General features: G+C 37.7%; 1 pseudogene; it reads right to left on the bottom strand.

The window, feature by feature from the left end:
- Positions 1 to 8,529: 8,529 nt before the first annotated feature.
- LOC143668426 (high mobility group protein HMG-I/HMG-Y pseudogene) lies at positions 8,530 to 9,247 on the bottom strand (annotated as a pseudogene).
- Between the last annotated feature and the right edge of the window lie 13,110 nt (positions 9,248 to 22,357).

Below are 22,357 nucleotides of genomic sequence, written 5' to 3'. Positions count from 1 at the left end.
TTCCCTTTTAGGAAGACACCAGTCATTTTGAATCAAGTTTCATTGTAATCCAGATTTACTTTAGTAATTTAACTAATTCCACCTTCATGGCCGTATTTCCAATAAGGTCACATTCCTAGGACTGGGTGTTGAAATTTGAAGATACCTTTTTGGGGGATACAACTCAACCCACATTGCTGGTTTTAAAGCATGCTAGACAACGATGTGCCTGAACCCTTTGACCATGAAGAGTGCCTTCAGCCTGAGATACTTTCTCCCATAATTCTCCGTAGCTCACTTTCTTTCTTTAAATCTTGTTTCCAATATCATCTTCTCAGTGAGCTCATTACACTTCCCATCCCTTCTCCTTGTTTATTTATTTATTTTGCCCTTGGCACTTTCCCCTAAATAAATATTCTATACTTTTGTTAGTTTCTATGTATATTTACTATGCCACTAAAATGTAAATTCTTCGAACAGGAATTTTGCCTTTTTCCACAGTCATACCTGCCATGATTAGCACATTTCCTCATACATATTTGGTCCTCAGTAAATATCTGTGACTCAGTAAAAAAAAATGGATGAAGTCATTATCGTTTGAAGGAAGGGTGCCTTTTGCGCAACTCAACAAACTTCTGTGACCATTTCAATAGCAAAAAGTGTACATGTAGTCAGGGCTATGGCAGTGGATGAAGCTGTGACCATAGCATCCAATGTGTCAGCCGTCCAGACAGTGATGGTTTTAAGGCCAGGTGAAGAGGCCTGCACTGAGTTGGTAGGAGCGGTACCTGCAGGAGCAAGATTGACTAGCAAAGAGTTGGAGATGTTCAGCAACAAGTGATCTGCTGCCCTCTCCCAGGAGTTGGCTATGATAGCAGAGGCCAACAAGTAAAAAGGTAGAGGCTGTGCATGTGGCAAAAGAAAAGAGGAAGTGGTTACTGACGATTCTGGCCCCTTAACACATTGAAATGAGTTTTTGTCAGCAGCAGGAGGGTGGACCAATAGAGCTGTCTTTCAGTTGCTGTAGAGGGAGAAAGTGGCACGGTATCTTTATCTGACTGACCACTGCAATCAACCTTCAAACACAACATCTTTATTTAACAGAAGGTCTTCTGTCTTTTTCTTACTACGTAGACAGTGAGTATACTAAAAGCCAGCATCAGGGCCCCAAGAATCTTTCATGTAGATGACCATTAAATTCATTGAATGTTTCTTGGCTTTGTGGATAATCCTAACAATCAGTGATCTTTCTTGCTTTTTAGTATACCTTTAGGTGTTGTGTTTCTGAGGGCACTTTGTTCAGTGCACTAAACTAAACTGGATTTTACCTACCCATGAAGAAACTCTGTACCACCATTTCTGCAAAATTCTCATATATTATAGGGAAGTCTATCTTGGAAAGACAATTAAACATTAATTTGATAGATGGGTCATCTAGGATTGCAAGATAAGACATTTTAATGTGCTGTTACCCCACAGAACCTTTGACAAAATACCATTAACTGGCAGAGCCATCTTCTCCAAAATTCTAGAAAACAGTTACATGGCTGCAGTAACTACAAGAGGGCTGAATAAAAAAGATGTTTATGATAAGAAACCTCATGCTGCCCTTGTGGACTTTCACTCTCCCCATCACCAAGCCAGACTGCATTCCATTGCGTCCCTGGTCCTGCTGTTGAGGGAGCCCAGGAATGCCTGCATGCAGGCTGGGGCTCCTGGTATCCCTGCTAATGTATCTAACCAGTGGCACTATGAAAGATCGGACCAGGAAACACCTCTCAGACTCACCCTCTTGTTATTTACTCTGTCAGCAGAAATAACTTGCTTGCAGCAAAAGCATTGTAAGAAATAATTCAGTCAAAATGGCCTGAGGCAAATGATTACCTGCTTCAGGTCATACAATAGAGCCTTCAATCTGCATCATAAGGAGAAGGGGCATTTGAATTTCTGTAAATGCAGGAATTTATAAGGCCAAGGACAAGCACAAGTTTAGAAAGAATGAGTCTCAGTAAAAACAGAGGACCCTGAACTTCACATTCGCTTCAGACTGATCTTGATAGTAGGGCTACACCTTGAAAGAGCTCACCAGCTGAAGCCAAAACAATTTGCAAAACTGTGAATGGTGTTTTTTGCTTTGGTTTGCTTGTTTATTTTTGTTAGCTCCTAGCACTCAAGGAATTCTCTATCCCATCATTCACTGGATACAAAATTGTGGAGCAGACATATTAAATCTCAGATTTAACGCATGAAAGTGTCCAAGTGTACAGTGTGTAACAAAATATTAGAAGACAAAAAAAATGAAACAGAATATCATGGCCAATCCAAAAGAACAAGATAAAATTCTGGGTACTGTCAACAACAAAAAAATCAGGGTTTAGATATTACAGACAATGAATTCAAAAAATGATCTCCAATATGGTCAAAGTAGATAAAAAAAATCACAGAGAAACTACTAAAGCAATAAATGAACAATATGAAGATCTCAGAAAAGAGAGAGAGATTGTAAAAAGGAAACAAAGAGAAATACTGGGTTACAATAACCGAAATGAAAAAATCCCTAACAATAATTTGATTTCTCTATCCTGATGACAATTTTAATTTACAAATAGACACAGCAAAAGATTTCAAATTTCTGCTAAAAGGACACAATTTTAATAATTACTTCTTGTTAGCAAAAATTATTTATCAATTTAAAATTATCAAAATATAAAAAGGCATAAAAATAACAAAAATGTGTTACCAATGACCACAACTAAATTTTCACTTTATTCAAAATTCTAATAGGCCCTGAGATCTTGGTTTCTAACTAACACCTCCAGCACAAGAAGTCAGGTATCCTTTTAAAACTGGTTCATTCCAGGAATGGGTGAGGAAATAAAAGATAATCCCGAAGCATCTTATGTAAACAGAAGCTAAGAACATTAAAAAATGAAGAAAATATGGGGCAAGGAGACATATCCAAAGGGCAAAAGAGACAATATGAGAGAGTTCTCTATGGCCAATGTGATAACAATGTGAGCAACAAAATAAATAATGTAATAAATGGTAGTCTTTGATAATAACACAAAGAATAAAATAAATGTACATGAGTTGATACTGATATGAATAAAGAACTAAATAAACAAATAAGTGGGACAATGCTATCCTATAGAAGAAGTTCAATATAGAAATGAAGAAGGAATGAGGGAACACCACACAGTGAAAATTTCCACAGTTAAGATGCACCAATGGATGGAAAAATAAATGGCAAATGTTGAAGCAGAAATAGGATATGTGCATAGTTTCAAAGTAAGCCCTGAACAAAATAGTTAATAATTACAAACATAAAAATGTACTTTTCAGTGGAGAATCCTGGCAGATGCCATTTTAACCAAATGATCAATATTAAAAAACCAGTCACAAGTCATGGTAATATCACATACCCCCTAACACATCACCTTTCTGTAGGCCTCCCCAATAATACATTACCTCAATGTCATCATGAGAAAAATATCAGAAACACACAATGTGAAGTGTCAAGTACTCTTGCAAACAAATCCAGGTCATCCAAGAGTAGGAAAGATGAAAACTGTCAAACAGGAGACTCAAGAGATATAATTATACGCAGAGTGGTATCCTGAATGGTATCTGGAAGCAGAAAAAGTACAGCTGCGTGAAAAAAAAACACCTGGTAAAATTTGAATAAAGTGTGTAGTTCAGTTAACAGTATGGTAACAATGATGCTTCTTAGTCCAGATCATTTTCTATGGTTTTGTAAGAAATTAACATAAAGGGAAGCTTGCGAAAGGTATATGGGGATAGAAATTTAATTAGTATCTTTTCTGCAGATCAAAAATTCCTTTATTTAACAGAGGAACTTGCAAGTTACTGTTAAAATTATTAAGTCAAACCCAAAGGTCATAATTAGCCAAGATAATTTTGGAGGATATTAAGGACCAAGAAGAGGAATAACCCTATGTGATTTGAAGACTTACTATTGGATTGTTATTAAATATAGCAATTTAGGAAATAGATCCCAACAGGTATTATATATGTTGCAAGAAGAGAAGTCATTCCCTAAATAGTGCTAGAACACTTTAAGATCAAGACGGAGAAATATTTAACTCAGTACATCAAACAATATGCCCTGAAATTCCAGCTATATGTAATTTTAAATGGAAAAAGAAAAACCAAACATGAGAAAATGTTTATGAACATGTTGGAGTGAAAAGTTTATGAGAAGTAATTTACCTTCAATATGTTTAAAATTAATACAAGTAAAATATAATCAATATGTATGTTTAGGAAAATACAGATAACTTTAATTTGTAATATTCTTGGCCAATTAGAATTCAAACAGAACACCCCTGAAATGGGCAAGTGGAAAGAATATCACAAATTGTGAGAAAGGTACCGATTAAGCCGGAAGAACGCAGATAAACCAGGACGACATGCGTAACTGGACACCTGCCTCTTGCTGCTGTGCTTAACCTCCATAACCCTGTAGTTAGGGGCTTAAAAAATGAGAATCAGTGGGTTGCGAGTGGCAATTTGTATTGTGCATACACAGCAATTCAACTCCCAGAAATTACTAAAATTAGAGAAAAGTTCATATTATCTAGCAAAGTCATATGCACAAATGTGTTCAAAGTTTTAGGGCTTTGCAATATTCTTGTCATGGAATATCATCATCAAATTTTTTTTTTTTACATGGGCAGGCACCGGGAATCGAACTCGGGTCCTCTGGCATGGGAGGCAAGCATTCTTGCCTGCTGAGCCACCATGGCCTGCCCTCATGCTCAAATTTTGAAGTCAAGTTTATGCTGTATGCATAAAAATGTCTTTGGAGAGTTCCGGAGAAGATGGCGGCTTAGTAAGAGGCGTGGGTCTTAGTTCCTCCTCCAGAAAAGCAACTAAAGAAACAGAAACAATACAAAACAGCTCCCGGAGCCATGACAGACACCAAAAAGACAGCGTATCCCATTCTGGAACGGCTGAATGGGCAGGGAGAATCCTCTGTGGTGAGATACCCGAGGGGCGCGTGTTTTCCCGGCCAGGGCGGCTGGCGGCTGGGGTCCCCTCCACGCACGTGGCTCCCCGGTCTGACTGGGAACGTTGGATAGCGGGGCCCTCCCGCCACGCTTGGCGTCTCGGGCCAGCTGGGCAATTTGGACCGGCACTCCCCCAAGCCGCAGCGGCCGGCGACCCCCCGCTCCACGCGCGGTTTCCCGGGCCGACTGCGAGATTCGGATTGGCAAGTTAAAGGAGCCACAGCATCTTTTACTGGTGGGCCCCGCAGACAGACGAGCACCACGAGCGCCACCTACTGGGCAGGAAAAGAAAAACAGAGTCCAGAGATTTCACAGAAAAACCTTTCAACCAGCCGGGTCCCAAACCCAGGGAAATCTGATCAAATGCCCAGACACCAGCAGAAAATAATGGATGAGGCTCAGAAAATTGAAGATATGGCCCAGTCAAAGGAACAAACCAATACTTCAAATGAGGTACAGGAGCTGAGACAACTAATGCTGAATATACGAACAGAAATGGAAAAACTCTTCAAAAACCAAATCAATAAATTGAGGGAGGACATGAAGAAGACATGGGCTGAACAAAAAGAAGAAATAGAAAATCTGAAAAAACAAATCACAGAACTTATGGGAGTGAAGGACAAAGAAGAAAAAATGGAAAAAACAATGGATACCTACAATGGTAGATCTAAAGAGACAGAAGCTACAATTAGTGAACTGGAGGATGGAACATCCAAATTCCAAAAAGAAACAGAAACTATAGGGAAAAGAATGGAAAAACTTGAGCAGGGGATCAGGGAACTGAATGACAATATGAAGTGCACAAATATACGTGTTGTGGGTGTCCCAGAAGGAGAAGAGAAGGGAAAAGGAGGAGAAAAACCAATGGAAGAAATTATCACTGAAAATTTCCCAACTCTTATGAAAGACCTAAATTTGCAGATCCAAGAAGTGCAGTGCACCCCAAAGAGAATAGACCCAAATAGGTGTTCTCCAAGACACTTACTAGTTAGAATGTCAGAGGTCAAAGAGAAAGAGAGGATCTTGAAAGCAGCAAGAGAAAAACAATCCATCACATACAAGGGAAACCCAATAAGACTGTGTGTAGATTTCTCAGCAGAAACCATGGAAGCTAGAAGACAGTGGGATGATATATTTAAATTACTAAAAGAGAAAAACTGCCAACCAAGACTCCTATATCCAGCAAAATTGTCCTTCAAAAATGAAGGAGAAATTAAAACATTTATAGACAAAAAGTCACTGAGAGAATTTGTGACCAAGAGACCAGCTCTGCAAGAAATACTAAAGGGAGCACTAGAGTTAGAACCGAAAAGACAGAAGAGAGAGGTATGGAGAAGAGTGTAGAAAGAAGGAAAGTCAGATATGATATATATAATACAAAAGGCAAAATGGTAGAGGAAAATATTATCCAAACAGTAATAACACTAAAAGTTAAAGGACTGAATTTCCCAATCAAAAGACATAGAATGGCAGAATGGATTACGACCCAGCAATACCACTGCTAGGTATCTACTCAAAGGACTTAAGGGCAAAGACACAGATGGACATTTGCACACCAGTGTTTATAGCAGCATTATCTACAATTGCAAAGAGATGGAAACAGCCAAAATGTCCATCAACAGATGAGTGGCTAAACAAACTGTGGCGTATACCTACGATGGAATATTATGCAGCTTTAAGACAGACTAAACTTATGAAGCATGTAATAACATGAATGGACCTAGAGAACATTATGCTGAGTGAGTCTAGCCAAAAACTAAAGGACAAATACTGTATGGTCCCACTGATGTGAACTGACATTTGAGAATCAGCATGGAATATATCATTGGTAACAGAGACCAGCAGGAGTTAGAAACAGGGTAAGATAATGGGTAATTGGAGCTGAAGGGATACAGACTGTGCAACAGGACTAGATACAAAAACTCAAAAATGGACAGCACAATAATACCTAAGTGTAATGTAACTATGTTAAAACACTGAATGAAGCTGCACCTGAAATATAGTTTTTTGTTTGTTTGTTTGTTTGTTTGTATCTTTTGTTTTTGTTTTTTTCTTTTTCCTTTTTATATATTTTTTTATTAGTATTATTATTTTAATTCTCTTCTCTATATTAACATTCTATATCTTTTTCTGCTGTTTTGCTAGTTCTTTTCCTAAATCGATGCAAAGGTACTAAGAAATGATGATCATACATCTATGTGATGATACTAAGAATTACTGAGTGCATGTGTAGAATGGAATGATTTCTAAATGTTGTGTTAATTTCTTTTCTTTTTTTTGATTAATAAAAAAAATTTTTTTAAAAAATGTCTTTGAATTGTTTCCCTCTTTTATTATAGTCTGGAAGAAACTACCTGCAATATTCATAAATATAGTTCCTTTTTATATACCTTTCTTTGCTTACGCACTTTTCTATAAAGTATTTTTACATTTAGAAAAATTAAATGTGTATATTATATATTGGTTCAAATTTTAAAATTACAAGGTGACTGTCTTCTGTCCAAGAGATAATCAGTATTATCAACTTCATGCATTTTGCCAGAAACTTAAAAATCCATTGCCTACATGGAATATGGGGTAGTTTGTATGTTTTTAGCTCATATGTATATTTTTTCCAGAAAAGTTTTTTTTAACTTAATTAACTGAAAATAAGAAACCAGAGGAGGGCCCCAAGCTGGGACAAACAATGCCTTCTTCCTCCTGTGACAACAAGGGGGAAAGATGGCCCCTACAGCCTCATTGTCCTCCAAGGGCCTTCTTCCTCACTGGCCTGCAGCATGCTAACCCCAGGGGCAGGGACCCATCTGCTCTGTGACTGGGGTAGTTGGTAAAACACCTGCTGTACCCCAGCCCCTCTTTTCAGGGAAGAGCATTTTGGTAGAGAAGAATATGAGCAGGACAAAGGGAGGCAATGAAGGGGAACACTTGACACTGGTGGTAGCAGCATCGCAGGTGGGTGTTTAAGAATGAAACATTGAATGCAAAGCAACACAACTGTCCAGAGGTAGTTTATGAACACAGGAAAGACCGAGCCAGAACCTTGGGGGTGGGGAGGAGTAGAAGGGGTGGGAGCGGGCAAGGCTAGTTCTTTGCTGTCAGTGTCCCATATGAGGAAAGGGGAAACAGGAAAAGACAGATTTGGGCAAGTGGCCCCAGTCTACTTTAGGTGGCCATCACAGGAACCTGGGCTACCTTAACCCCACCTGTGCAAAAGGTGACTCAGTATCTCTGACCCTGTAGTACAATCTAATTCCAGGGTGAGGGCGGGGTGGGCTAGAGCTGATGTGAAGAGTCCCCAACCCTCCTGCCTTCCCTTTCCCTATGGGAACTCACTGTCTGAACCACTGCAGGGCTTACATAAGGTAGGGAAGGAAGGCAGGTAGGTGTGAGCCCTACCTGGTGAAAGGGATATGGGCTGATCAGGGGCATCCTCAAAGACGCCATCCATTGGTCACCCCTGCTGCTGCCAATATGGAGCATGCTTGAATGAAATGGGGTTTAGACCATGTTCAGTGTCAGGGGAGGGCCCCTAGACCTCTTTATTGGGGTCCTTAGGGAAGAGAAGAACAGGAAAGAGGACCCTGATCCAGGAGCCCAGACAGCAATGCTTCCACCCCAAGGACATGAAGAGGAAATAGGCCCAGGGGTGGCCAAGTGGGACATTAGCCTTGTCCAGGAGGGTAAGTTTATGTGTGTGGGTGTGGGCGGAATTGGCCTCTGGGTGCAGATACCAAAGGAAAACCGCTTCCTATTCCATTCGGCCACCAGCAGTCCTACGGAGGCTGGTGTGCTCTGAAGTGTGTACTGGTGAGGTCAGGGTTAGGAGTGCAGTGCTCGCGGGATGGGGCAGAGGCAGTGGGCATGGACCAAGGCTCTTCAGTCTCAAGGCTGCTGCTCCTGAAGAGAGACAGCAGGCAGAATGGCCATTGTCCTTCTCCGAGGACTCCTGTGAGATGTCCTCATCTTCCTTCTCCAGGTTTTTGGGCCTTTTCCTCAGTTTCCTCTCTGGAGTTGTGATGGTTTTCCATGGATTTTTTTCCCCCTTTGGGGGCAAAACACGCATGTTTTCACTCTCCTTTGGGTTGGTTCTGAGCTCTCTTTGGTGTTGACTGTCGCTTACCTGTGCGGTCCTTTTCCTGCTTGCAAGTCAAGGGCTGGCTGGACTTGGGGCATGATTTGCTCATCTTCCCTTTGCTGCAGAGCAGATGGAGGAGCAGTGAGCTGGGTGCACCAGCTCCATCACCAACCTGGGGTGCGCATTTGGAGCTGCCGAGACGGAAGCACTGGGTACAGAGGACAAGCCTGGCTCTGCTGTCTCCCCTGGTAGCAAATACAGATGCCTTCTTGAAGCTGCCCCAGGACCTGAAGTAGCCCTGGCTATAAGAGCAGGCATCCCCGGCTCAAAGGAGCTTAAAAAGTGTAAGATATTTTTGAGTAATGTCACCCTATTTGTCAAATGTTATTGAATTTTTTTCTCATTAATAAGATTTGTAGTAGTAGTATTATATATATATATTTTAAATCTGGATTATTTTATTCCTTACCATATTTATATTAAAGTAATACATGAAAAAATTCAATTGTAGAAAATGGGTTTAATTGCAAAAGCTGTCCCATATTTCAAATTTTCTAGTCTAATGTAATAAAGCCAATGACTTTTTTTAACTCCTTTTTTTTTGCATGGGCAGGCACTGGGAATCAAACCCAAGTCTCTGGCATTGCAGGTGAGAAAATTTGCCACTGAGCCACCACTGCAATGACTTTTTAATCAAACATTTGGCTTTCATCATTTCCCTAACTCTACTAGATAATTTTATTAATCTACTATTCTTTATTTTTCTTTTTCAATTTAAAAACTGTCAGTTGGTTTCCTTCGATGTCATTTGAGGGTGCAGCATAACCAGTAATAATGGACTCCACCTCCTCCAATTTTTGATAATTACTTTTTATGTTTACATATTTAGGAAATATAAAATATATATATATAAAATATTTAAAAATATATAAAAATATAAAAAATAGTTCAACTCATCCACTTTCAAAATTTGTCTTAATCATTTCCTATTTGAACTGATAACTTCCCTCACTTATTTATCCTTCTGCCTTGATCATAGGATTTTCCCTTTGTTTTCAGGATTGATAATGTTAAAATTCTCTCTGAATACTTTGAATTAAATGTTGAAAAACATAGGTCATTAGCACAACCTTAGTACTATTGATCACACAAAAAACAGAGAACCATGCTACAAATCTTTGGGACATTTGAAAAGAATATACCTAGAACCAAAGACATATTAATTATTCTTTTTGCATCCCATCGGTTTCTCAAAAACTCATTAGTGATTGGTTATCTTCACATCTAACTTGCAACTTTCTTTCTGCTTTATTTCCTTTCTTCTCTCACTTTGCCCTTCTTCTCTCCTCTTTTTCCTTGCATTTCTCCCTCCCTCTCCTTTTCTTTAATTAAAAACTTTTATCTCTTTCTCCTCCTCCTTCTTTGATCTTCCTTAATTTTCAACTTCCTCACTTCTTAAGTTAGGATTATATATGCTTTCTTAAATATTACCAAAATTACTTGGATGGGACTTATTCCTTTTTTATTTTATTTTTTTCAGTTTTCTTGTACTCCAATAAATATTGCTCTGATTTGTGTTATCATCTCATGTATATCCAAAATTTATATTAATAGCTCATGTATGTCTGTCAACCTGGAATTATAGCTCAGAATAATACATCAGTGGTAAAGGTTATGGGATTTCATACATCAAAAAATGTTTTTTTACCCTTATACTTGATTTTTGATTAGTGTTTTAGTTTCCTAGACTGTTCAAAGCAAATACCATGACATGGATTAGGTTGAACAATGAGAATTTGTTCACTCATGGTTTTGAGGCCTGGAAAATGTCAGAATTGAGACACTGTTAAGGTGGCACTTTCTTCCTCAAGACTGGTTGTGAGGGACCCTTCACTTCTCTGTCACATGGTGAGACATGGTAGCATCTGCTGGTTTCTCCCTTCTCTTCTAGGTTTTGTTGAATTCAGCTTTTTGCCTCCATGGCTTTCTCTCTCTTTGTTTGAACTTCAATTAATTTACATAGGACCTCAGTAAAAGAATTAAGAACCATTCTGAATGATGTGATTCACACCTTAACTGAAGTAGCCTCTTCTAACGTCCTACTTAAACCAATGTATTTACACCCAAAATAGTGGATTATATTTAAGAATATGTTTTCCTGGGGTTATAAAGCCTCAAGCTACAAGGGCTGGGTATAGAGTTTTAGATACAGATCATTTTCCTTTAAAAGTTTCGTATGATTGCCCCAGGATAATCTTGTGGCTGTGATTCAAATTTAGATGCCTGTCCAATTTCTACTAATTTGCAGTTGCCATTTTTTTTCTCTCTAGAAGCTCCTGTGATCTTTTATTTACACTAACAGTTCTCTGTTTTCAAGATTCTTTTCTCCTCTGATATTCAATTATTTCATGTGGCAGCAAATATCTTCTTACATGTTTATGGAGGATTCTATATAGACATACAACAGGCTGAGTGGCTACAAAAAGGAATGAATTTGTGAAATGCAACTAGGTGAATGGATCTTACGTACATAATGTAGAAAAAATGTCAGAAATAAAAGAAAAATATTATCATGCCTCACTCATATCGATTAACTATAATGTACAAACTCAGAGAATTGAAGTCAAGAGCATGGTTATTAGTTGGGTCCTATTATAAAGGTTCCTAGATTGTAAGCTCTTACAGCAGTAACATATATTTAGGAATTGTAAATTATATTTCTGAGTTCTGAGATAATGAGCTATTTGTATATAGTATGGTCATTCCTTGAACTTTGGGTATTTATGTGAAACTGGAACTCGGAGTTAGAGTACTGAAGTTATGAAAGTCAGCATTACCCCATTCAGCAGCAGTTTAAAAAGTGATCAGACTTTGTCTAGAGATATGAATAAAGCTGATATGTTTAGGACTTAGATAAATCAGAAACTGGGGAAAGGATGATATGGACCATATTTTCAAACTTCAACCTCTGTGCTAGAACACAACAGAGAGATGTTTATTTGGTATAAAATTTATATTTGGGGTAGCACATTATCTAATTTAACTTATATGGTCAGTTTGCTTGAATACCATCATTACATGGAATCTTGAATAGGGAATGAGATCTTGTTGGTTTGTACAAGCTAGTGGGACTGGGGAGAAAGGAGGAAATATTCAACTTCTCCATCTGGAGAATTCTTGGTATTCTCACAAATGGTGGGAACAACCAATTCAATAGGCTGAGACTTCAATTTTGGCAATTACCCCTATGAACTTATTCCTGAAAAGGAGAAGCTAAGCCTAGTGATAATTATGCTTAAGAATCACCCCCAGAGAATGTCTTTTGTTGTCCAGATGTGGCCTCTTTCTCTATGCCAACTTGGCAGGTGAACTCACTGCCCTCCCCTATGTGGAGCATGACTCCCAGGGGCATAAATCTCCTTGGCAACATGGGACTTGACTCCCAAGGATGAGCTTGGACCATACATCATGGGAATGAGAAAGCTTTCTTGACAAAAGGGGGAGGAAAGAGAAGTGAGGTCAAATACATACTCAGTGGCTGAGAGATTTCAGAGTAGAGAGGTTATCCTTGAGGTTGTTCTTACACATTATATAGACATCCCTTTTTAGTTTGTGATGTATTGGCATGGCTAGTGGGAAGTACCTGAAGATGTTGAACTGTGTTCCAGTGGCCTCGATTCTTGAAGAAGACTGTGTAACTATATAGCTTTTGCAATGTGACTGTGTGATTGTGAAAAAATTGTGTCTGATGCTCCTTTTACAAGGAAAGTGAGTAAAACAATAATAAAGATAATAAGTAAATAATAGGGTAAAATTGAGTAGATTTAAATACTGTGGGTCAATGAGAGGAAAGTAAGAGGAATAGGATGTATGTGTCCTTTTTTCTTCTTTTTATTTCTTTTTCAGGACTGATACAAATGTTCTAAAAATGATCATGGTGAAGAATATTGTGAGCCATTGAGCATCTAATGTAGTTGATACTTCTCAATAAAAATATTTTTTATAAAACAGCACTGGGGGGACTTCGAGGCCAAGATGGCAGCTGAACAATGTGCGCATTTTAGTTCATCCTCCAGAACAACTACTAAATAACCAGAAACAGTACCGAACAGCTCCTGGGGCCACGTCAGTGACCAGACACACAATGTACCCCAGTCTGGACCAGCTGGACTGGCTGTGAGCCTCCCCAGAACTGTGAGTTCCCCAAGACGCAGCAGCCGGTGCCCCTCCTCCACAGGCTGCTTCCTAGAGGGGAAAGGAAAGAGACTTCACCAGCAGCAGGGGCTGAGCCCAGTCAAACGCCAATTATGACATTAATTAACAAATTCTGACTACTATAAACAGGCCCCCAGCTCACGTGAACCTGGTCAAAGTGGAGGTCGCTCATTTTTGCCACGGTGCCAAGGGGGCAGGGATGATGGAAAAAGGAAAAAAAAGAAGGAAACAGAGGTTTTTGTGGCTGTGTTTCTACAAAGGCTTGACTGCCTTTAGATATAGTGGGAGGGCTCCTCAAGCTGCAACTGCCCCAGTCATAGGCAGAAACAAACTCATTTGAGGGCTTCTCTGGAGACTGTGCCTTACCCAGGGGAGGGGTGAAGCCCAACTCAGGTGGAATCCCTCTCTCAAGGAATTCAGACATCAGGGCTTGGTAATTTGAAGTCATTAGAACCAGCCTGCAACCTCTCCTCAGTCTCCACGATGCCCCCAGCCAAAGTTAAAGGTACCGCATCATCTTATGCTGGTGGGACCTGCAGACAAGCACTACATGGTGGGCAGGATAAGAAAAATAGAGTCCAGAGACTTCACAGGAAAGTCTTTCAACTTGCTGGGTCTCACCCTTGGGGAAAACTGATGCAGGTGACTCTTTCCTCCTTACAGGAGACCAGTTTGTCTGGGAAAATATAGACTGTCCGGCTGCAGTCTATAATACCTAAGTAGACCCTCCTAAGTGTGGGGGGGAAATGGCACCATACAAGCAGGGCAAGAAACAAGAAAAGAAGAACTGAAAAATTTTCCTCTGTTAAACAAAACCTAAGCTAGAGGTCCAGATAAAGCTGAATTGAATGTCAAAGAACAGATAGACAACAAATTCATCCAGCAAGTAAATCCTAGGCAAAAGAAGTGAAAGCAAATTCCAGAATAGACTACTTAAGGTAATGTAATGCCTAGACACCAGCAAAAAATAACAAATCACACTAGGAAAATTGAAGATATGGCCCAGTCAAAGGAACAAACCAACAATTCAAATGAGATACAGGAGCTGAAACATTTAATTCAGAATATATGAACAGACATGAAAAACCTCATCAAGAACCAAATCAATGAACTGAGGGAGGATATAAAGAAGGCAAGGAATGAACAAAAAGAAGAAATTGAAAGTCTGAAAAAACAAATCACAGAACTTATGGGAATGAAAGGCACAGTAGAAGAGATGAAAAAAAAAACAATGGAAACCTACAATGGTAGATTTCAAGAAACAGAACATAGGATTTCTGAACTGGATGATGGAACATCTGAAATCCAGCAAGAAAAATAAAATATAGGGAAAAATGGAAAAATATGAGCAGGGACTCAGGGAACTGAAAGACAATATGAAGCACACAAATATACATGTTGTGGGTGTCTCAGAAGGAAAAGAGAGGGGAAAAGGAGGAGAAAAACTAATGGAAGAAATTATCACTGAAAATTTCCCAACTTAAAATTACAGATCCAAGAAGTGCAGCATGCCCCAAAGAGAACAAATCCAAATAGACATTCTCCAAGACACTTACTAATCACAATGTCAGAGGTCAAAGAGAAAGAGAGAATCTTGAAAGCAGCAAGAGAACAGCAATCCATCACTTACAAGGAGAGCCCGATAAGACTATCTGTAGAATTCTCACCAGAAACCATGGAGGCAAGAAGACAGTGGGATGATATATTTAAACTACTAAAAGAGAAAAACTGCCAACCAAGAATTCTATATCCAGCAAAATTGTCCTTCAAAAATGAGGGAGAAATTAAAACATTTTCAGGCAAAATATCACTGAGAGAATTTGTGACCAAGAGACCAGCTCTGCAAGAAATACTAAAGGGAGCACTAGAGACAGATACAAAAAGACAGAAGAGAGAGGTGTGGAGAAGAGTGTAGAAAGGAAGACTATGACTAAAGGTAAAAAGAAGGAAAATTAGATATGACAGATAAAATCCAAAAGGCAAAATGGTAGAAGAAAGTACTACCTGTGCAGTAATAACACTTGATGTTAATGGATTAAATTCCCCAATCAAAAGACATAGACTGGCAGAACGGATTAAAAAACAGGATCCATCTATATGCTGTCTCTACTCAAAGGACAGGAGAGCAAGGACACAAATGGATATTTACACACCAATGTTTATAGCAACATTATTTACAATTACCAAGAGATGGAAACAGCTAAAATGTCCATCAATGGACGGGTGGCTAAACAAACTGTGGCATATACATATGATGGAATATTATGCAGCTGTAAGACAGAATAAAGTTATGAAGTATGTAACAACATGGATGGACCTTAAGGACATTATGCTGAGTGAGATTAGCCAAAAACAAAAAGACAAATACTGTATGGTCTCACTGATATGAACTGACATTAGTGAACAAACTTGGAATATTTCGTTGGTAACAGAGACCATCAGGACATAGAAATAGGGTAAGATATTGGGTAACTAGAGCTGAAGGGATACAGATTGTGCAACAGGACTGAATATAAAAACTCAGAAATGGACAGCACAACACTACCTAACTGTAATACAATTATGTTATAGCACTGAATGAAGCTGAATGTGAGAATGATAGAGGGAGGAGGGCTGGGGGCATAAATGAAATCAGAAAGAAAGATAGACATTAAAGATTGAGATGGTATAATCTAGGAATGCCTAGAGTGTATAATGATAAAGACAAAAAGTACAAATTTTAAAATGTTTTTGTATGAGGAAGAACAAAGGAATGCCATTACTGCAGGGTGCTGAAAATAGATGATAATTAATATTTTAAAATTTCAACTTATGTGTGAAACTAAATAAAAAAATGTCTATTTGGTACAAAATTTATATTTTGGCTAGTGCATCTCCTAATATAACTTATGTAGATAGTTGGTTGAACAACATAAGTACATGGAACCTGGGTAGGACATTAGATTTTATTGGTTTACCCAGAGTGAAGCCCCGATGATTCCCAGAGTGATTTGATCAGTGAGTGGAAAAGTATTTGCAAAGTCCCCTTCAGGGAATGATGAGAACGGGGGAAAATTCAACCTCCCCAAGTTGAATTCTTGATATTCTCACAAGCAGTGGGGACAACCAAAGCTATAGGCTGAGCACCCAGTCTTGGGGTTTGTTCACATGAAACTTAACCCCACAAAGAATAGGTCAAGCCTACTGAAAATTAGGCCTAAGAGTCACCCCCAAGAGAACCTCTTTTGGTGCTCAGATGTGGCCTCTCTCTCCAGCCAATACAACAAGCAAGCTCACCACCCTCCCCCTGTCTATGTGGGACATGACTCCCAGGGGTGTGGACCTTCCTGGCAATGTGGAACAGAAATCCTAGAATGAGCTGAGACTCAGTATAAGGGGATTGAGAAAAACTCCTGAATGAGCTGAGACCCAGCATCAAGGGATTGAGGGAAACTACTCAACCAAAAGGGGGAGGAGTGAAATGAGACAAAAGTGTCAATGGCTGTGAGATTCCAAACAGAGTCAAGAGGTTATCCTGGAGGTTATTCGTACGCATTAAGTAGATATCACCTTGTTATCCAAGATGTCATGGAGAGGCTGGAGGGAACTGCCTGAAAATATAGAGCTATGTTCCAGTAGCTATGTTTCTTGATGATGATTATATAATGATATAGCTTTCACAATGTGACTGTGTGATTGTGAAAACTTTGGATCTGATGCTCCTTTTATCTACCTTGTCAACAGATGAGTAGAACATATGGAATAAAAATAAATAATAGGGGGAACAAATGTTAAAATAAATTCAGTTTGAAATGCTAGTGATCAATGAAAGGGAAGGGTAAGGGATATGGTAAATAAAATTCTTTTTTTCTTTTTCTGTTTTTGTTTTATTTTTCTGTTGTCTTTTTATTTCTTTTTCAAATTGATGCAAATGTTCCAAGAAATGATCATGATGATGGATATGGAACTATGTGATGATATTGTGAATTACTGATTACATATGTAGAACAGACTGAGCATATATTAAGGATGTTTGTGTTCCTTTCTTGTAATTTTTTTAATTAATAAAAAATTATTAAAAAAACAGCATGGGGGAACACAGATAGTACACTTCAATAAAATTACTGCTTGATTTTCTAGAGCTCAGTCCTTGTTTACAGTATCATATTCATACTTTCTAGTATAGACTGATGTTTGTTCTTTTAACAAAGTCAGAATTTTAGAATAGATTTTACTGTGGTAACATGTTCATTTTGTTTATTCAACATTTATTGACCACCTTATATTTGCAAATTAAGCCTGGTCAAAATTTGGAAGATTTTTAAGACTTTCATTCCACTCTGAATTAATTTAATGCTTCATTCAGCAGAACTCTACAGTTTTTGTTCATACCGAAGAACAGATATGTGCCACAGTACCAGTGCAAGCATAATGTCATAGAAGTAAGATAACTAATAAAATAACTCCACCTTGTAGGATGATGGAATAAATCTCTGAGGACCTGATGATTGAACTGAGCCATGAATTACTACATCAATGGGTGGTAGCAAAATGGACATGGAGGGAATAAATGGAAGACACATTGAAAACAAAGCAAATATTTGGACAAATGTGTAAATTTTAGATAGTGCACTAAAACCAGAATAAGAATTGTCTTCAGAGCATATGTAGTTCTCAGGCAAGACCATGCTTTTCTGAAATGCAGGAGTAAGAACAGTAACCAGAGAAATAAGGTGGGAGTTTTACAAGATTTCATACAAAAGAGCTTAGATTGGAGATAGAAGGGAATGATGAAAAGAACTCTATAATGTCACCATCAAGGCACCCGTGTGGCTGAGTAGGTTTGGGGGATGAGGTATGACAGGGAGGTAAGGATGTGTCCAAATTATTTGAGTAATTGAACTGATTCTATTTTCAAAAGCAGAACCAAAAATAAGAAATAGATTCATTCAATCATTCCTCAAATGATTTTGTACCAGGAGAAGTTAACATATGATTTGTATATTTTCTCATACATGAGATATCTGGGATATATGGAATTAATATCTGTATATTAATGGAATGTTCATTAAGTTTTTTCAATGAAAAAATCCCATGTTTAATTTTTTTTAAGTTTTCATTAGAAAAATATTAATTCATTTAAACCCACCCATAATTCTGCTTCCAAAATGTCAGCAGGATGGATGCTCACTTTGTACAAAATTTGTGTTTAGGTTGATTAAAAAGGTTTGGATATGGATGGTGGTGATGGTAGCACGTTATTGTGAATATAATTAATAGCATCAAATTATATAGCTGATTGTGATTTATGTTACTGGAATGAAAATTAAAAGAGAAAATGTAAGACTGAACCCTATTATAAACAATGCACTATAGTTAATGAAAGAAGCATAATTCCTTTCATGAATTATAACAAATGTACAACACGAATTCAATGTGATAGTAATAGGGTGGTATATGGGAGAAATATACTTAATGTTAATATAGATGATAGATAACAGTACAATTTAAATAAGCTTACATCAATTGTAACAAAAGTATCTTCTGTTTAAAAAATAGTACAAATAGAAAATGGTGCTATCATCAGTTGTGACAAATGTTTCATATCAGGGCAAGGTGGCAGTGAGGTAGTGTATGGGAATCCTGTATTTTGTGCATGATTTTTCTATAAACTCACAACTTTCATAATAACTTTTTAAAATTTAATGTCTACTTCCTTTTTTAAAAGCATAGATATGTTCACACATCAATTTTGATGCTATTTATGTTTATATGTATTGTTTATATATTTACATAAAAAACTAGGGGTCTTATCGATCTTATCCTAAATTATTATTGATAAATTCCTCTTATCATAAACATTTTATTAAGTACAACATGTCTTTCCTTGATATTTTTGCTTCTTCCCACAATTCTTTTAACTTGAAATCCACTTGGAGTGATTTAAATGACTTCCATTTGCATACAGATACATAATACCTGAAGCAAATCTGTTTCCAAAATATTTGTCAAACCATTTAGTTTTGCTTTGGTATGTGTACCTTCAGTTGATGTTCTACTGAGAAAAATCAGTAGTTACCCTCAATTTGGATTAATTTCTCTATATTTTTAACACATTTTCATATTTTTTTGTTTATGAATTTAGTCCCCTTATACATCTGTATTGACCTTCAAGTACTCTGAGATGTGAGAAAAAGATCTTTAAATGTCTTTCCCTCCTTCACTGCTTTATGGTTACATCTTTACCACAAATACCTTCACTCCTTTATGTTAACCTTGTTTCTGGCCAATGATATTGCACTCAAACTATCCTACTGAAGTCACATTGTTATCATTATTATTGTAAGATCTTTATTACCTTGTGAAAATAGGCTATACATGCTCCTTTTTCAAATTTTTTTCCTAAACATTATTTTCCTTATTATTTTTTTGAATACATTTTTGACAATCATGGTCACAGCCCAATATATAAATAAAATTTCATTACCATTCTAATATGATTTGCAGATAGTTTTATATTTATAGCATATGGTTTGTCATATATTTATCTGTTTCATGATATAATTTTTTTTTACTTATTAATTTATTTTAAAGCTCTAACACACAAAAGTAATAAACCACTGGTCAAATTGATGAGGGGAAAATAGAGAGGGGGAGAGGAAGAGAGGCAGAGAGAGAGAAAGAGAGATACACAGAGAAAGAGAGAGTTAGAGAAAGAGAGACAAAGAAAGTGAGAAAGAGAGACAAAGAAAGCTCATGATATAATTTTTAAATGTTATATATTTAACTTATTCAGGATTGAGATTAGATCATTTTATAGTATTGAATCTACATAAATTAGAATGCTAAACACCTGGAATATGCCAATTTATTTATGTCAGAGAATCAAAAGAGATGGTTGAGGATGGACATAGTAGACGGGTTGGAGAAGTGATTTCTGGTACTGCAGTGATGAGAGATATAAGACAGAGCCAGAACTCTCAAAAGACACCGAGTCCTCAAGTCTCTACTAGAACTGTTTCACAAATCTCAAAATCTAAAGTGTAGTAATTCATTCCTTTAGCTTAAAAAAACCTGCTTGATTCTGAAAGTTTTCTGAAAGTAAATATCTTCCCAAAGATAGTTCAGAGTTGTGTGAAACATCTTAAACATTTCTATAACTTTGTGGAGACTAACTTCAACCTGTAATAGTGAAGCCTTTCCTAAAATATCCTTGGATGGCGTTGTGGCAGTTGTCAGGATATGAAGAAGAAACAATGTAGGAAAAGGGAATGAGAGAGACCCCTAGCCACATATAATTTTTATAAGTACTATCCTCAACCTAATGCAGTTTTGTTTGCACTTACACAATTTATAGGAGAGCAATAAAAGACAAAGACATTCATGTATTAACATCGTAAAGATGAATATAGAGAATATGAATTAGATACCCAGAGATTCACACATAGCACCATTAAAGTTTATGGTACTAACATCATAAGCGCCCCTCTAGTAGCTTCGGCAGTCCAATGTGGTTTCTAGAAAATGTGGACTGGCAAGCTGAAAGATAAGGACTTACAACTAAAATCTGGAATGCCATTGGAGAACTAGGATAGCTGTGTAGAGACGAGCATCATTGAGTATACTGGAGAATGCTAGCACCCCTTGCTATGTGGCAACAGATTGCTGTGGAAATGCCATTTTAAGTTATCACACTGTAGAAGCTTACAGTTATCTGTTGTCCACAGGTGGACAAAAGCCAAAAAGAAAATACCTCCACTATTAATTATATGATCTTGCTGGGTTCAGGAAAACTCATAGAATATGAGATTGTCTTTTACTCTTTATTCTGCAGCCTTTATGTGGGCACACTGTTTGGTAATCTGTGGCCCATTCTTCCTGTCCACACAAGCCCATGCCTTCACACTCCAATATGTTTTTTCCTGTCCCATTTACTGTGTGGATGTAAGATACAAAAGCTGCACTGCTCCTCAGTTTCTGTGGGAGTTCCTGGCTAGCAGTGGCTATCTTCTTTATGCTTGTGTGGTACAAGTATATGTTGTTGGTGCCCTGCTCACTATAGAGTGCTTCCTCCTAGATTCTGTGTCTTATGGCTGCTATTCGGCCAATTTTTGACCCCTGAGATGTGCATTACTTATGACCGGCAGGACCTGTGTGAATTTTGGATTTGGGTCATGGATTGGTGGTTTACTCTTCATGGCAGCTGATCTAATTTTGCTTGCCACACTGATCATCTGCAGTCCTCACATCACTGAGCACATATTTCATGATGTCTTCACACTCGTGAAGCTCTCCTGCACAGATATTGCAATGGTGGAGAAATTAGCCTTTGCTTTATCATGTCTATTCCTGTCACATTTCCTATGGACCTTATTATCTTATGTTTTCACTCTTGGTTCCATTTGAAGGATTTCTCCCTCTGCAGGGAGGCACAGAGCCTTTTCCACCTGCTCATCCCACCTGATGGGGTCAATCATATCTGAGGAGACCCTCCTCAGAAAAAAATTTCAATATAAGCAGGGCAAGAAACAGAAAAACAAGAGCTGAAAAATTCTGGTCAATTAATCAGAACCTATGTTACCAGTCTAGAATAAGTTGAACTGAATATCAAAGAACAGATAGAGAACAGAGCCATCTGAAAAGAAAATCCCAGGTGAAAGAGTGAGAACAATCTCCAGAATAAACTAATTAAAGAAATCAAATGCCTAGATGCCCACAAAAAATAACGGGTCATATTATGAAAACCAAAGAAATGACCCACTCAAAAGAACAAGCCAATAGTTCAAATGAGAAATAGGAATTGAAACAACTAATTCAGAATGTTCAAACAGAGCATGTAAAAATCTGATCAAAACTCAAATCAGATTTCCTCTCATGAATTGAGAGAGGATATAAAGAAGATATTGGGAAAACAAAAAGAAGAACTTGAAAGTTTGAAAAACCAATCACAGAACTTATGGGAATTATAGGCATAATAGAAGAGATTTTAAAAATGAATACCTACAATAATAGATTTGAAGAGGCAGAAGTAAGAGTTAGTGAAATTGAGAACAGGATATCTGAAGTTCAACGCACAAAA

Source organism: Tamandua tetradactyla, chromosome 24 (assembly GCF_023851605.1).
Source record: "Tamandua tetradactyla isolate mTamTet1 chromosome 24, mTamTet1.pri, whole genome shotgun sequence".
Taxonomy (NCBI): Eukaryota; Metazoa; Chordata; class Mammalia; order Pilosa; family Myrmecophagidae; genus Tamandua; species Tamandua tetradactyla.
Note: the sequence above shows the minus strand (reverse complement) of the source record. Positions and strands in the feature narration are given on the sequence as shown.